Raw genomic sequence first — 17,048 nt, 5'->3', positions numbered from 1 at the left:
AGCAAGTGATTGTTCAATAAACCTTTTTTTATATTTATTATTATTATTATTATTTCGCTAAACCTTACATTTTTATTCGCTATCTGCAGGAAGTAAGGTATTTTAATTTGTTTAGTAATTTTTTTCAATAGTTTGGGGGTTTGTATTAAAGAAATAGTATGCAGATGTTTTCATTAATATTATGTTATGGGAATGTTTAAATAGAATAAAAATTCTGATGTGGACACCATATGATTTCCTTATTAAAATATACACTTTTCGGTTTAACTTCACATAAGCTTATATCCTCATATTCTTCTAACTTAGTTACCCGATTCCTCAAGACCAATTGAAAATGACATCCAAAACTGCAAATTTTAAAATTAAATATCCCGGTTATTTTTTGTCTTACGGAAATCAAACTTCTTTTCCCACTTTTTTTGTTGTTATGTTTTCCTCCCCCTCGTATCGAGTATAAAACTTTCCCTATATTAAGTGTAGGAAACCAGGAGACCACATTAAAAGTTAGATTTCTTCGTTGGTCAATTTTCTTTTTTTTAATTTGACATTAAATTTTCATTTAAAACACTTCTGTAACTGGAAGTATATGACAATCGCAAAAACGAAGACCGGGTAAGGGATTGAGCATAAAAAGTAAGACATTTAGAACTAATGTTTCACAAAGACAAAAATTTTCAAATTCATAATTAATAAATTTCAAATAATCTAATAAATGCAACAAAGAATTTAATAAACGTAAAAACCAAAACTTTTTTAAACAAGCAATACCCCCCCCAAAAAAAAAAATAACAAAGGAGTAATTCAACCAACTTCAGTGCCACTTCATCGGAGGAAAGGAACTTTCAAATCAATTGAAATCTCTCTTCTACAAAAATCCTTGCTTTTCTGTATCCAGAATTAGCCGATGAACTATTTCAATGTTTTTTGATCATAATAGTTCTCCAAAATCGTTTAATCAAAATTTAATCATAACAGTTCCTCCGAAAATTCTGGCCCTTTCCCGAAGTGCGGGAAAAAATTCAATTAGAACTTGTACTTTAAATAAAGAGAATTCTATTTTGTTTAAAAAATTGAAACCGAAAGTGATTTCTGCAGCTTAAAGCGAAAAAATACTAGGCATATTTATATTTTGTTTTTTAAAAAATTTAAAAAACAAAATTTTATATATATAGAGAGAGAGATAGATAGATACTTTAGGTAATGCCGACTGCAGTAAAGAAAAGAAGGTGCAGGAAAAGATGCTAAAACAGTCCCATATACAAAATTTCAACATTCTAAAGCTAGTGGTTTTTGAGATATACGAGATATATGTGTATGTAAATATGTATAAGACGCCATGAAAAAATCCATTTTGAATCTATTCACAATCCGTTTTGGAATAAGAATTCCTTTATTCTGTTTACAGACGTCCAACAAAAAAATAGTAAAAAAGTGTTCGGGATCGGTCAAAATGGATATTTCCGTTAAAATACGCTACCCGAAATTTTTCGAATTTCCTTTGTACAAGGAAGTAAAAATTATTCTTACATAAATTCTTTTATCCGGCTTTTTGGCCGTTCGCTTTTTAGCCAGAGATTAAGAAGGTAACTTTCTCAATTACACAGCATATGCGAAGAAGATTGTTACTGATCCTTCTATAAAATGAAACTTTGAACGTTCTCGAAGTCTTTCTAAATCTAGCACAGATTACATGCAAGATGAATAATTCAGGTACGATTCTAACATCTGTATTCATTTATTTATTTTTTGACGGGCGGTGTTAAAAACATCTTAGTCAAATAATAAATACATTTTATACAATCCAGTTTATTACTTTTTATGATTTAGTAATCTGATACATCTTATTATTCCTCCTTCAGGTGATGATAGAGGAATTATATACTTTTATTGTTTTCTTTCAATGTGCATTAATTGGTAATTCAACACGTGATTATTTTAAGGAAGGAGGCGTTCAGCTTTCAGATTAATGTGATACTTCCTGAATAATTTTTTATAAACTTTTTCCCCAGTTTGCGTTGTACCTATGTTCAAACTCAAGTTTAGACACAGGCCCACCAGCGGCCGAGCGGTAAAGGCGCTGAACACTGGTAGTTCGGTCTGAGGTTCGAATCCCGCGAACGGGCTGGCTGCATGGGCGTTTTCGTGGTTTTCCCCATGTGTAACGTGTATACGAGCCAGTTTCCCTTAGAAAGTCCTCCACGAAAGGCATCCCTCCCTTTAGGCAGATAGCCCTCGTGTGCTTTGCCATAATTAAATACACCAACACCAAGTTTAGACACAAAAATATTGACATAGCGGAAGACTGCAGCGGATCTCAAAAATGCGTTTGACTCCGTGTGGTGGTCTGGTATCCTTGAAGCCTTGCGCAACATTAAATACCCTCAGAACATATTCAAGCTAATGAATAGTTTCCTAACAAACAGAGCAACGATAATCATCAGCAACAACTGTATAGTAGAAAGAAGGATAACAAGGGGCTGACCACAGGGCTCTTGTCTAAGCACAGACCTGTGGAACATCACCTTCAATTACCTGTGGGGCAGACCTGTGGGGAAAAGGGAGACCCAGAGCACTATATTTTCAAGTGCCAGCTCACAAAACAGCTACACTGCAAAGGAAGGTCACAAATTACGCCTGAGTACATTAAATGCATGCTAACGATCCCTCAATTACAACAAAAGGTTTCCTTGATTATGAAGAAACTTTTCACCTCCTACAAGTGGCCGGACCATACAAAGCTCATCGCCTTTGCCGACGATGTGGCCTTTGTAACAAATGGACATTCAAGAGACATACTAGAAAAGAATAGTAACGAGACTCTCTCCATATTCCATTCCCTCTGCGTCAATCAAAAACTAATAATATCAGAGCCCAAATCACATATTATTTTATTTCCAAAACCGGGCAAATCGCTACAAAGGTTACCTTGCATTAAAATCAATAATAGAAGAATGAAGATCTCAAAAGAAATCAAATTACTTGGATTGAAAATTGACCAAAAGTTTTCTTGGATCCCACACCTCACGGAAATTCGGAAGAAGACCCAAACTATTTCTAGAGCCCTCGCAAGGATGCAAGGCACGACGTGAGGCCTCAAGTCGAGGATGCAAAACATTCTTTATAATACCGTGATCGAAAAAATAATCCTCTACAGGGCATCAGCATGGGCTCACCCTATGACAGTGAATAAAAAAAGACTCTTAGCTTCGATCCAACACCCCTTCCTCTTACAAACAGCAAAAGCATAAAGATCTACCTCAACGGCAGCTCTCTGTGTATTAACAGGAATCCCACCCCTCCATCTGAAAGCAAAAGAAGATGCAGACTTAGCCACGTTATTCCACCTCAAAAAAAACATAGAGGTATAAGATCAAAACCTGTACCCCATTGATTTTGAACAGCCACGAAATCCTTACCTAAGACACCCTGCAGTACATGCAAAACTCAGAATATCTACAAAAGAAGACACCCTCAGTGTACCTTCATTTCCAGTCGTGTATACAGATGGGTCAAAGTTAAACGAAGAAGTAGGATGCGCGTTCTTTGCACTCCTCTCAGAACAAGAAACAACAGAATGGAAAGGACACCTAAGGAATAACAACAGCGTTTTCCAAGCTGAGCTTTCAGCCATAAAACACCCTATTCTATGGTCTCATCAAAAGCTCTAACATATGTTACCATCTACAGTGATAGCCAAGCGGCAATTAAAGCTGTCGATGATGCAAGAAACAAATCATCAATAGTACAAGAGATCTACGATTTAATATCGCAGCACAACAGAACATCTATAAAAATAAAGTGGGTAAAAACGCATGCTGGACAAGCCCAAAATGAAAGGACAGATGCGCTTGCTAAGAATGCAGCTCAAGATTCATCTCTACCTCCAATCAATGTCCCATTCCCTAAATCGTATGTGAAACATATATTGAAAAAAAAATTACATTAAAGAAATGGCAAGCTGAATGGGAAAATGCAGAAGTAGGTAGAAGGCTTTTTAACTTCTACAAGAAACCCACATATGATCCAATCTCTTATAACTTCTTCATCAACATATTCTTATCTGGACATGGTCCTTTCCCCACGTACTACTTTGCACGAAATTTGAGCGATTCAGACAAGTGCGTATGTGGGGAAAAGGGAGACTCAGAGCACTATATTTTCAAGTGCCAGCTCACAAAACAGCTACACTGCAAAGGAAGGTCACAAATTACGCCTGAGTACATTAAATGCATGCTAACGATCCCTCAATTACAACAAAAGGTTTCCTTGATTATGAAGAAACTTTTCGCATATAAAAGAGAAGACATATGTCAAGATGTTATCACATCTGTATAAATACCTCTTATTCCATAACTTGCAAAGATAATGCAAGATTTCAGAAATATTGCAAATGTCTGTAACAGGCTAAATATAGTATGAATAGTTTTTACAAAATATTTACATTAAGAATTTGGACTGTATTAGGAGATGAGAGGGAAAAATCTTGTAATAATTAAATCATTAATTAAAAAATAATATACGACTCTATTAGATATATTAGTGTAAATGTAAGTATTATGTGATTTTCTAATGTATATTTTCTGTGTTTATGATACATTAATTTACAAAAATAATAATGTAACACTTCAGTGCTGATGCAGTTGTGTGTAACAAGTTAAAAAATGAAAGGAAGTGTATTAATAAGATAATTCTCCTTAGTAATTCAACTAAGTATAATAAGATGCACCAAAAAAAAAAAAAAAAAAAAAAAAAAAAAAAAAAAAAAAAATTCTTCCCCAATCAGTTCTTTAAAAAGATGTTTATTGTAATTCGATGTAACTTGATATACTAACGTAAATATATTGTTTGTATGAAGTACAATGTACAATGTAAGTTTGTATGTATGTTCGAAGTAATTATGTTATATTAATCTACCATATTCCAACTTTTGTTAATAGGTCAATTTCTTTGTAATAATTGTATACTGTGTCTTTGTAATTGTATATTCAGTACTTAAGTCTAGTATTAATGTAAAATTACTATGTAAATGTCTTGGTAGGCTAGCATCCGATGCGGGGCAACTATAAGCCCAACGGGGTACAGTAGTGCGGCGGAGCAACACCTGTAAAAGTCACTGACGAAGTTCTGGTGCTTCGTCCACTTTTCCCTGTCCCTGTCCTGTTCTTCCAGTATTCATATTTTCGTGATGTAAAAGTAGCACACTCGGCGCATTCGTGATGTAAAAGTAGCACGGCGTTTCAAGAGGTCCAGGTTCGAGAAAGGGCTGTTCTTGTCACTCTTGCTTCAAAATATCGTAATGTCTCTACAGTGGCGCCCGAACGAAGGTCGTGGACAATAAAACCAAATCCTGGTGGACTAATTCGTCACCACCCAGATTTGGCGACTATGTGTCCTAATCCCCAGTTGCTCTTTAACAGAGAGAGTATATAAGGTATTATCTCCCTCCTTCCAGCACGCCTTCGTGTTGTAAAGGTAGCATACTGGATGCCTGTTTGAAGAGATCCAGGTTCGAGTCCGTGCGAGGGCATCATTTTTTTTTTTTCATGTCTCCTGCTTCAAAAATAACCTGATGACTCTACACTGTAACCTGAGCTGATTCATTTTTATTATCTCCGACATCAAATTTCGTAATTTCTGCTTATGAACTAACTAATCATACGAGGCAAGTTTTTTAAACAAGAGTGGTTCCATAAATGCTGGGACAATTTTTAACTATTTTATTTTTAAATGAATGTCAGGGCCTTAAACTACTTTTCAACATAATTTTCACTACATAATGACGCTTATCGTATCATTATGACTAAATTCTATCATCGTAGAAGTCTAGTTTGGTAACCATTTCTTACCCTAGCGTGAGCATAACTTCCGATAATTTAAGCGTTCTGTCGCACTTGAGGAAACTTTTGTAGATAATAATTAAATCGTAAAACATGATGAGGGACGAAGTAGACAACCATGTGTCATTAACGGTAGGCTGGTGCAGAAAGTCGGTGAAAACATTTGTCCAAAACGATCGTTTTACGATTTTATCATTTATTAGCTAACGAAGTTTTCTCATTTTCAAGAAGTGTTCTTTAGATTAATTCCCCAAAATGTGGTTAACAACGTTATTTCCAGCCTTAAAACACGTTGTGATATGTGTGTACTAGTCAGGGGAGATAATATTCCATATTAAATTCGTAAGACTTAATTCTTTTTCTGAATCATTCCTTTTTTTCTGAACTCTCTTTGTCACACTTTATTACCATTTTTATTGTTTCATGCTACAATTTTATATCATATGAGGCGATCTTCAATTTTTTCTTTTGCATTTATGTGTCATCATGTTATGTATGATTCCACGAAAATTCATTAAATTATAAGTCATAGTCTCTGAGAAATCCGTGAATTTATGCATGTAAACATAAGTTTGGACATGAGTGTATAAAGAATTCACCTGTTGCATGAGTGAAGAAAAGTTTTCAATATATAAGCTTTCAAAGGATCCTTTAATAAGTATGGATTCTTTTTTCAGACTCTCACGTGATGCATTTCTTCTCAAACTTGCTGATTTATTCTACCGTAAATAAGTTTTTGGGAAGATGCCGCACCAAAATTCCCTATTTTCATTTTTCTTCCTTTTCGGCGACTGTGTTTTGCAGATTACTTAAATCAGAAACTTCTGTATTCTCGCTTTCAGAATGCAGACTATCTCTTCAGCCTATTTCAAAACTTGAAATAATTCTTTTCACCGGACCATTGGATGGAGTTTCAACGCATAATGCGACATGGAGGAAAATAATTCGATTGGTGAGGCGCAGCGTAAGAATCTAATCCTCCCTGCTCTTGGATGGGTGTTCAGGCGGAATTCAATTTGAATTCGTCTTCTTTTTCAACTTCCTCTGCAGCACTTTTATATATCTCACAGCGGCTGCTGCAGAGTGATCTCCAGTGTACGTTCCCTATTATCGATCACCGAAAGTTGCGATAGGACCACCTTTGATTAACTGGCTGGTTGTATATTTAACTGAAATTGATATTTCTCCTGAAGAAACCCAAATTGAATTTGGTGTCAGAGTAGAGTATTTTCATTCTGAAGGCTTTTCGTTTAGCATCTCATGTACCATAAATTTAAATATTTGTTGGTTTGAGGTGTTACTGAGATTTTTAACATACATGTTGTTGTATATTCATTTCTTTTATAGTACCGGGAAGGGATGGGAGCATGTTATCCGTTACTTAATGCGAACGAAATATAGCCGTCTTGTCGAATATGTAAATGTGCCATTTGGAATTATCATGTAGTCAAATGAACTAAGGAAAAGATTTATTTTCTGTATATAATTGTCACTATAATTCATTGTACCTGTCTTATCGAATATGTAAATATGCTACTTTAAAATTACAGTATAATTCTATAATGAGGGGAAAAGCTAATTAAGTTCTCTATATAATTTTCATAAATTCATTAGACAACCGGTATAACGGATTAACAGCGGTTTGGGGCCGGATCCCTTTAGTATCATTTGGGAATTATCCACAACTTTTAGGTTTGATTCTTGGAACAGAATATTAATTAATATATGTGTTACCGGCGAAGTTTGAAACCTAGCATTTTATAGAATGTCTAGCATTGTATATAATGCTTAGAACTAGTCGACAATGTATGAAACGATTCATATTTCACACATTTCCTAGACATTCTATAGAATGCTAAATGAGAAACAAAGTATGAAATACATCTCCGATTCGTATCGAATATCACTTGTATTTCAGTTATTCAGTATTTCACGCATTCCGTTTGTGATACCTTTTGTGTGTGTCTAAAGGAAGCGAGTGATGAACTTGCATGCAAATAAAATGTCGTAAAAAAATTCGTACCTTCTGTGGCTATGCTAGTAAAGATGATGAAATGGATATCGTTCATGAAAAATAATTTGCATGGCAGAGAAATTTGTGTGTTTAGAATTGATCGTTTTCACTGCATGCTATTATTTTGCGTATATCACCAGAAGGTCAGTTGACCTGTGTTAGGTTGCTTTGTTCAATTACTAGAAAAAATCGTACATTGCAGTTAAAAAGAAAGTTTTGTATAATAAACTTTTATTTAAAATGGATATGATAATTAATGCACTAAGGAGAAAAATTATCGTGTAGTTTAATGGAAATAATATATTAAATAATTCTATATATATTTTGAAAACAAAACACAAACATGCCTAGATTTTTTCGCGCATTAAGCTGCAGAAAAATTATCATTAAAGACATAAAATAAGAAATTTAGAACTAATATTTCACAAAGACCAGAAATGGAAGTTTTTGATTGAAGACCAGAACTAAAGTTTTTTTCTAATAATTCATAGCTTTAATTAAATTTCTTTTCCTTGGAGATGGATGACATATAAATACCTTTTCTAATAATAAATTAATATACATAAAGTAAGAAATTTAGAGCATATTTTGCTGTGAAAGACCGAAAATTGAAATTCATAATTGATAACTTTAAAATAATCATAGAAATGCAACAATAAATTTAAAAATTTTAAAACCAAAACATTGCAAACAAGCAAAAACCCTCTCGAAAAATTATGAAATTTAAAGAAAAATGATCAAAAACTGAAGAGGAATTCAATCAATCTCAGTGTCACTTCATCAGGGGGGGGAGGAACTTTGAAATTAATTGAAATCTCTCTTCTCTATATATACACGCACACCCACTTTGTTACCCGGCTCTGTCAGCTCAGTTTTTTATTCTTAAATGTTTGTAAATTGTGCATTTTTTGCTTTAAATATGATTGAATTATGTTGTTCTTATGTTCCAGTTGAGTGTTTTTTTTTTTTTTTTTTTTTTTTTTTTTTTTTTTTTTAAAGAATTCTTAGCAGTTTAAAAGTTTTAAGTGGTGCTAAGCCTAACAAGACTACTATTTGTTTACATTTGAAACTCTTAGTAGAATAGTGGTTAAGTGAGTTGTGGTAGTGAGTTAAGTCAGTTGGTGCGCGAACTTCAGTGCTTTTTTACCTAGTGTGACCAAATATTAACTTTCTGTGCACAAAAACTTTTGTCTTCCTGCTCTCCGGGCGAATTACTTGTTTTTGCGTAGAAACTCTAATTTTAATTATAAGAATTGTTTTTAACTGTATCTGGTGTTTTAGGTTTTTCTGTATTTTACAATTTTTAATGAAGTTTTGATGTATGTTTGCCTTGACGCGAATGAATTGATTGAATTAGAAATGTATGTCTAATGAAATTCAAGGAAATAAATCTAATTGACCTGCAGCAAAAAAAATGTGTATAATTTAATAGGAGGAAGTACAATTCCGTACAAGGAAGTCATATGGTGTCCACATCAGATATTTTAAAAAAAGGTGAGAAATTTTATAGCCCGTAAAGCGAAATGCGTTTCTTTTCCAATAAACTGGATATTAATCATATTAATTCTTAATTAAGTATGCATTGATGACTGATACTGGGAGATTTAGATTAGAAATATTAAGACCGACAGTTTGCTGAAGGGCAACAATATAGTTCTGAAAATCATAGTAAAATAAGAAATATTGACCAAGAATATATATACACTTGGAAATATTGTCGCAAGCTATTTATAGAAGTACAATATTTGTAATATTTCTGAGTATGCATCATATAAAATTAATTCACCTTTTTCGTGATGTTAGTTTTACTGAATGAACAAAATTAGGATAAAGTTTGGAAAAATTCAGATCCTGAGAACAGAGAACATTTCAGAAGTGTAATAAACATAAATGTCATTTGAAAGTTGTACAATGAAAGCAATTTCATTTCTTTTATCTTGTGAGAAAGAATAAACTATGCAATAAACTAAGCAAACGCTTCCGATAAAAAATAACATAACTAATATCAATATTTATTTAAAGAGTAGACCATCAGAGTTGATAATACAAAATATCTGATGAATGAAACCTTTTAGAAAGAAACTCATAAGCTTTCAATTCTGTAATGAATCTTTTTCTTCTTCTTCTGTCTCTCTCTCCTTTTTTTTTTTTTTTTTTTTTTGGGGGGGGGGGTGATCTTTTACCATGTTTATTCACAAAGTTTATAGGAACTGTAAAGACGCAAAAATGCTAACTCATTATTTGAAAACACTGGAAAATATCAAATATTTAATTTAATTATTCTTTGTTTCGAAGTTGAGGATAGCAATGATTTTTAAAGCACTTAGAAAGGACATCTCAAGTTTTAAAACTTATTTTGGAAAGCAGATAAAATGTTATTTTTATAAATTTAAAATTGTGAGTTTTAAGATTCTAATAATAGAATCAAGAGGATGTTAGCCTGATTATTATGATATAATTGTATGATTTGCTTTCTGCGAAGTGTTTGGTTGTTAGATTTAAGATATTATGAGGTAATGAACTTTAAGGTATAACCTGCGTGCTTTAATTAGTATTTATTAGCGTTAGCCTCGCCGTCAGCATCTTGGTTAATATGATTCAGAAAGTTGAAGAGGAAAAAATGGTTATAAAGAAGGACAAGTAGGGGGAAAAAAAAAATGTTTTCGCGGTGAACGTAGTCAGCTGATTAATGGTTATGTTTGTATGTAATGTTTTCGGAAATGAGAGTAATGAAAAACAATCTGAGAAGAGATGATTGAACAATCAAATCATTTTATTTCGTTCCTTGCGCCAGCTGTTTAACATTATTATTAACACATCAAAAAAGTTATTCGAGACAGATAATTGGGGACTGAAAACAAGTAATAATCTTTTGGAACCTTTGAGAAAGGGTTGAATGGTGGGCTGCACACAGGTAAGCGTGGATGGTCATTTTAAAATTTAAAGCATATATGAACAACTTAGGCTATTCCTTGATGAGTGTAAGGTGTGTGATTTGAGAAAAAAATCTTACATTTTTTTATTTTACTTTCCCAAAGGTTAGTGACTGGGATATGGAAAATTATTTGAGCGAAATTTTTACCTTTCTTATCCTAAAGGTTAGTAACTAGAGTCAATGATTTGTGGCAAAATCTGACGTATCTCAAAATGTATATACAACTTCAAAGTTGGATTTATGCTCTACTTTTTAATTCTCCCATTCTTATTCCCATGCAATTCGTACCGTAGCGAGTTTCATGCGTTCGTTTATTGGATTCGTTAGAGAATCGAGAGCTAACTTGTCCACGAAATCGTGTTGTTGCAGTTGGCGGCTTAAGTATCTGGACATTGTCACATGCCAAATGCAATGTAATTATCCAGCTGGAGAAATATATAAATAAGTATATTATTGAAAACACAGTATTCAAAACAGAATATTGTGTACATTATTTATAATGAACAAAATTGCTGTAATTTTGTGTGGTAAGAATGATATATTCTTTCCTGATTTTTCGTGCATTTTCATATGAACTGTTACAGAGCAAAAATTAATTGTGCTGCTGAGATACTTATACGAATTTCCTTATTTATTCTTAACCCTCATAATGTCTGACTTTAGTTAAATGTTCGCGTTATTCTGACTTTCATCGTCATCATCATATGTTACACTGTTTTAGCACATCCTGCAAGTTTTGGCCTCTGAGATCGGCTTTCCATGCACGAACTAGTTTTCAGAATGCATTTGAGAGAAAGGCTTGATGAGCAACGACAGGAACATATCTTGTAAACAGGATTAACGACTCGGCTAGCGCCATTAGTTTCTGTGCAGAATTCGTCCTTCCCTCGAGTCCTTCCATTCCCATTCTTCTCGCCTTTAATCTTCATTGGAGCACTAATTATGATGCTGGGACAGAAATGGAAATTCTCATCTGATGAAGCATAGCAGCGTTTTACATTAAGCATTTGCTCCGAGAGTAAAATTAACTCGCTTTACCTGCTCCGTTAAAAGCATGGGGGAACTGTTGCGAGAATTCGCACCTTTCATTACTGTTTTGCGTCATTGACTTGTATTCCCTAAGCAGAAAAGCTCTTGAGGCAGAATATGAATTCATGATAAAGCTAAAGCGTTTCGGCTAGTAACTTCGATAAAGCGCTATGGGTCGGGAGATTTTATCGCGTTTCTCTTTTTGATTCATAACAGTATGGATCTTATTAGCGGTGTTTGCAATTTATGAAGACGCTATTTAATCATTGCAGAAAAGTAAAATTGTTTTTGTTGTGTATATGAAACTGTGAATATTCATAGGATGTGTCCAAAGTTCTAGGAAATAAGATCTAGTTCAGTACCCAGAACTTACAGGCAGTGCTATTGAGCTATAGACATTATCATTGTTATTATTATAAGGGCACAGACCTGATCCTCCCAGCCGGCACAAGCCAGCCGTATGATAAAAAAAGGGGACTGGGCTGTAGACTTGTTTATTGACATGTTTGTGCAGCTGTCCTGTGCTGTAATGTTTAGTCCTATTCAGTAGTTGGACTGGTACAGGCGCATTTATGTACGAATTTGGCAATCATGGAAGACACGAAGAGAAATTTTCTTTTTGGGGACCATCAGCGGCGGAGCGGTAAAGTCGCTGAACACGGGTGGATCGGTCCGGGGTTCGAAATCCGACGAACAACAACTCTGATAGCATAGGTTGATAAATGCTATCAATAATCGATTTTTCCACGGAAAAAAAAAGGGACAAAAACACAGATGTTGGAAATAACGCAGAAAACTTTCACCTTTGGAGAATCACGCTCAAGTTCCATTACACCATGTGAATTTCCCATGATCCAAAATAGTAAATTATGGTGATTAACTTTGTCAGAAACGTGAAGATTGACTTCACCCGTAAACACAAGTCTGTTCGCGAAGCCATCTACCTTCAGCTTGTGGGATTCTTCACTGTGTATTTCTAAGTTACAATTGAAAGTGAAGAATCTTAAGAATTAATAAGCTAATAATCGCTTGAGTTTGTATGACAGGAAACAACAAGACAGAAGGGTAAAATAACCCTTTATTATTCCAATCAAGTGTAACAGAACTTCGTCTTGGAGTTGTACAATAAAACCGATACTTGTGCTTGAACTTAAAAAACTAAGAATTAAACTAAACTAAACTAAAGAGATATAGCCGAAGCTATCAAGATTCTAATAGAGTTGGCCCCTTAACGTTAATTGACTGCGAAGCTATCAAGGGCCTAAAGTACGACCGAGCGTAATAATAGCTTACGAGAAAGTAGCCTAAAAAAGGCGGACGCGTGCAGCCAGAATATCTGGTATCTCTCATCCTAAGACTGTAGAATTTCGCGGTTAAATACCGCTCTTCCTCATTAGCATTCAGACGTGATTCTAAATCTACGTTCTGACCGGAAGTAGTAAGTTGAAGTTAAGAATTTGACAGGAAAGAAGTTTAACTCAAAATTTAACTATTAATAAAATTAACATAATTCTTACAAGCTTATCTTGCTTGTAAGGTCTTAGCTTATCTTGCTTGTAAGATCTTAGCTTATCTTGCTTGTTATTTTTGGATTCTAACCGAAATCTCATGATAAGATATTTTCTTCCTTCTTTCCGCATGCCTTAGTGTTGCAATTGGAAGCAGACTCGATACGTATTCGGGTGGTTCAGGGTTCGAGTCCCGGCGAGAACACTGTACACGTTTCACGTCTTCTGCTCACTGCGGGGGCCCGAACTAAAAGGTAGTGGCCGATAATTCGTCACCAAGAGGATTTAGCGATTAAGTCCCCTAATTCTCAGGCGCCCTTTAAAAAGGGGAGCATCTAAAGTACACTGGTTATCATAAATTAAGGAAAAATCACAAAAATAGCGATAACTCCCTCAAAAATAAGCCAAACCGTGTAAAATTTGAATATGTTGCCAAGTAAGAGTAGCCGAGTAAAACTCCAATATGCAAATTAGTGGCGCTGCACTCGGAATACGTCATCTGCGAGGAGCATAGAAGTCCAAGTTTGAGAGCAAGCCCACATATTTCACTGTGATAGTGACATCAGAAATCTGAGATAGCCAATTCGTAACAATGATCTCCAGGCATTATTTGCCTGCAGAACTACGACAGAAAGCCATTAGGAGATTAGAAGCAAGACAAAGTCAAACAGAAGTGGCCAGATGGGTAAATGTGAGTGTTTTTCTGGTTCATAGACTTTGGAGGCAATTTCAAATCACAGATTCGGCACCTAGGTGGTTCAGCCAACTGCTACGACGAGCGCGGATGACCGATATTTGACATTATGTGCACTCAGGAATAGAACCGCTACTCCGACTCTCCTTAGATCCTCCCTTTCTGCAGCCACCGGAAGGTTGGTGTCAGCGTCAACTATGCGTAGAAGGCTTCAAGAAGGTGGTCTGTATGCAAGGCGAACTATCATTTGCGTGCTGCGCAAGTCACGCCATAGGAGGGACCGTTTGCAGTGGGCAGGACAACATGTCCACTGGACGCCTGAGCAATGGAGGGCTATTCTCTTTACGGATGAGTCCAGGTTTAGTCTAGAACGCGATAGTACGCGTTATTTGATATGGAGAGAACCTGGAACCCGTTTATCATCCGTCAAACATCCGTGAAAGAGATGCATACGGAAGAGGCAGTGTCTGTGTTTGGGGTGGCATCTTTTTGGGTGGACGCACAGACCTACATGTTTTTCCAAGGGGAACCGTGACTGCTCATGTTTATAGAGATGACATCCTTGATGCTTATGTGCGCCCATATGCCGGGGCAATAGGTGATGCTTTCCTGTTACAGGACGAGAATGCAAGACCACACAGGTCTCGCATCGTAGATGATTATCTTCAACAGGAAACAATTATGCGCATGGAGTGGCCAGCTCGATCCGCGGACTTGAATCGTATCGAGCACGTTTGGGATGCTTGAGAGAGACATTTAGCTGCTCTCAATCCGCCCCCTTAGACCCTTGCCGCTCTTGCAACTGCTTTGCAAGAGCAATGGCTCTCGTTTCCTATGGAAATGATAGACCGCATAATTGAAAGCACGCTGAATGTGCTGCATTGCTTCTAGAGGCGATTATATTCCATATTGAAGGTACTTTTACTATAGCAAACTGACATCTTCGATATGTTCATTTTATACATGTGTTAATTTCTATACTACTATAATTGTCTGGTAATTTCTTTTTATGTAATTTGATACCTTACTATGTGTTGTATATTGTGGGTAAGTTTCATAAAATTCTACATGTCACTTTTTCAATAATCGTGATTTTTGTGATTTTTTCTTAATTTTTGATAACCAGTGTATTTTCTGTCTCCTTTCGTATGCCTTTGTGTTGTAACCGAAGTCATACTTGAGGCGCATTTTTGATAACCAGTGTATTTTCTCTCTCCTTTCGTATGCCTTTGTGTTGTAACCGAAATCATACTTGAGGCGTATTTGAGAGGTACATACAGAATTCGAGTCCCGGTTAGGTACGATGCAAAATCAAACAGATATTACAATTCCAAATCCTGTGCTATATGTAGGTTTAAACCAAGAATAATTTAAATTATTATCCAAATTTTATTATTATTATTTTTAATGTTAATAAGTAGAGATTCTTAACAGAACTGTAATACCTTTTAAATGTATGAAATAGAGCTTTATAAACGGTAAATGACTTAATGTGATTGAATTTAATAATTAATTGGATTAAGACATTGATTAGTAATTTCTCATTCCCCGAATTGTCTATGAGCTGTGCAATGAATGTATCCGTCAATTATATTCATAACTCTTTCATCTGCGACATATAGTTTCCTGTTACTAATCTGCATCTTTTGTAAGCTATTGCGGTGAAGATGAAGAATAAAAGGACGTGAAGTTTCCAAAGGATGGGATGTAGAGTTATAAGTTTTGACATTAAATTTAAGAGTAAGTCTATACAAACAAACAGTCAACTTGTTGCCAAGTATTATACCCATATACTAAGCCTCAAAAATCCAGTCAATTTCTGTACGAAAAAATATATAGTGTTTGGCGTGTTTATGGAGTAGCTTTTCTGAAGATAGTCGTTTTGAAAGTTTTCCTTGACAATACGTTTGCCGACCAATCAGTTTTCAAGTATATGTCAATGTTGCAGTTGAGGATGGTATCTTTTTAAACAAGGATGCTTGCGTAACAGTTGCCATATCGTTGGGAAAGATAGTGAACTGGAATTTGGAGTCTTGTGCTGTTTTCGTGGGTATAAAATGTTGAAAACAAAAAGACACTAAAAATGTAGTCTTGATGTAACTTGTCTTGATGTAGTTTAAACCACATCTCTTTTATTAACAAGTTATTTTTATCGCATTTAATAATAATGGTGAATAAGTAAAGTTATATAGCAACTACAGATTGTAAAGCCTATTAAAAATGTTTAGTAATTAACATATAATTCGTTTTAATAATATATTTACGTTATTAGAATAAAGTATTTTATTCATTTGAAATATATGGGTTTTTAATTTTGTTTTCTTTCAATTGTAAAATGATAGCTGAGAAATTTGAAGCTATCGGTATTTTAAAATTTCTTTTCTGGAGCTCTTCTTTTGTCCTTGAATATTCTCATTAACTACATTAACTAATTTTGCCGCCCAGTAGGTATGGCGGTCAGAGAAGCTGACTGCGATGCCGAAAGGCCTGGGTTCGAATTCCGGAGAAGGCATGGTTGTAACTGTCCGTCCAATCATAGGAAAGGCGATGGTGGCCCACCTATTAGGTGCCTCCATAATAAAGAGACCACCACATCCGGCCCTGTATAGGTTAATAGACTGGGTTACATTTGTAATTGTTTACAATCTGCCATTTGGAGAAAAAAAAAAAAAAAAAAAAAAAAAAAAAAAAAAAAAAAAAAAACATTAACTAATTAAGTTTTTGTGCTTCATAAACTGTTTACAATAATTTTGATTAAGATACAGAAGTGATAATCATATAATAATTTCACAAAAAATCGCATTTGTGAAATTTATTTAGTTTTTGTTACATTATTTATTTAAAATTAAAAAAAGCAAATTAACTAGATTTCCATAGGTTGCTTCGAGTTTATTTGGAATTAAGTTTATGAACTCTGTTTTAAATTCCAGAAAAGAGTATTATTAATTTTTAGTTATACGAATTTTCTAAAATTTAGCAAAGGATTTTTTTTTTTTTTTTTTTTTTTTTTTTTTTTAATTTTAGTTATGGG

The 17,048-nt window shown here is 34.6% G+C and overlaps 1 protein-coding gene across 1 annotated transcript in view; it reads left to right on the top strand.

Annotated features, from left to right (window-relative positions):
* Positions 1-17,048, top strand: part of Dys (Dystrophin) — a 670,989-nt gene that overhangs the window by 503,661 nt on the left and 150,280 nt on the right. The window lies entirely within an intron of this gene.

The sequence above is a fragment of the Stegodyphus dumicola genome, chromosome 3, assembly GCF_044657685.1.
Source record: "Stegodyphus dumicola isolate Sdum_Otavi_A_Nest chromosome 3, ASM4465768v1".
In the NCBI taxonomy this organism is placed as follows: domain Eukaryota; kingdom Metazoa; phylum Arthropoda; class Arachnida; order Araneae; family Eresidae; genus Stegodyphus; species Stegodyphus dumicola.
This window is presented reverse-complemented; position numbering and strand designations above follow the sequence as displayed.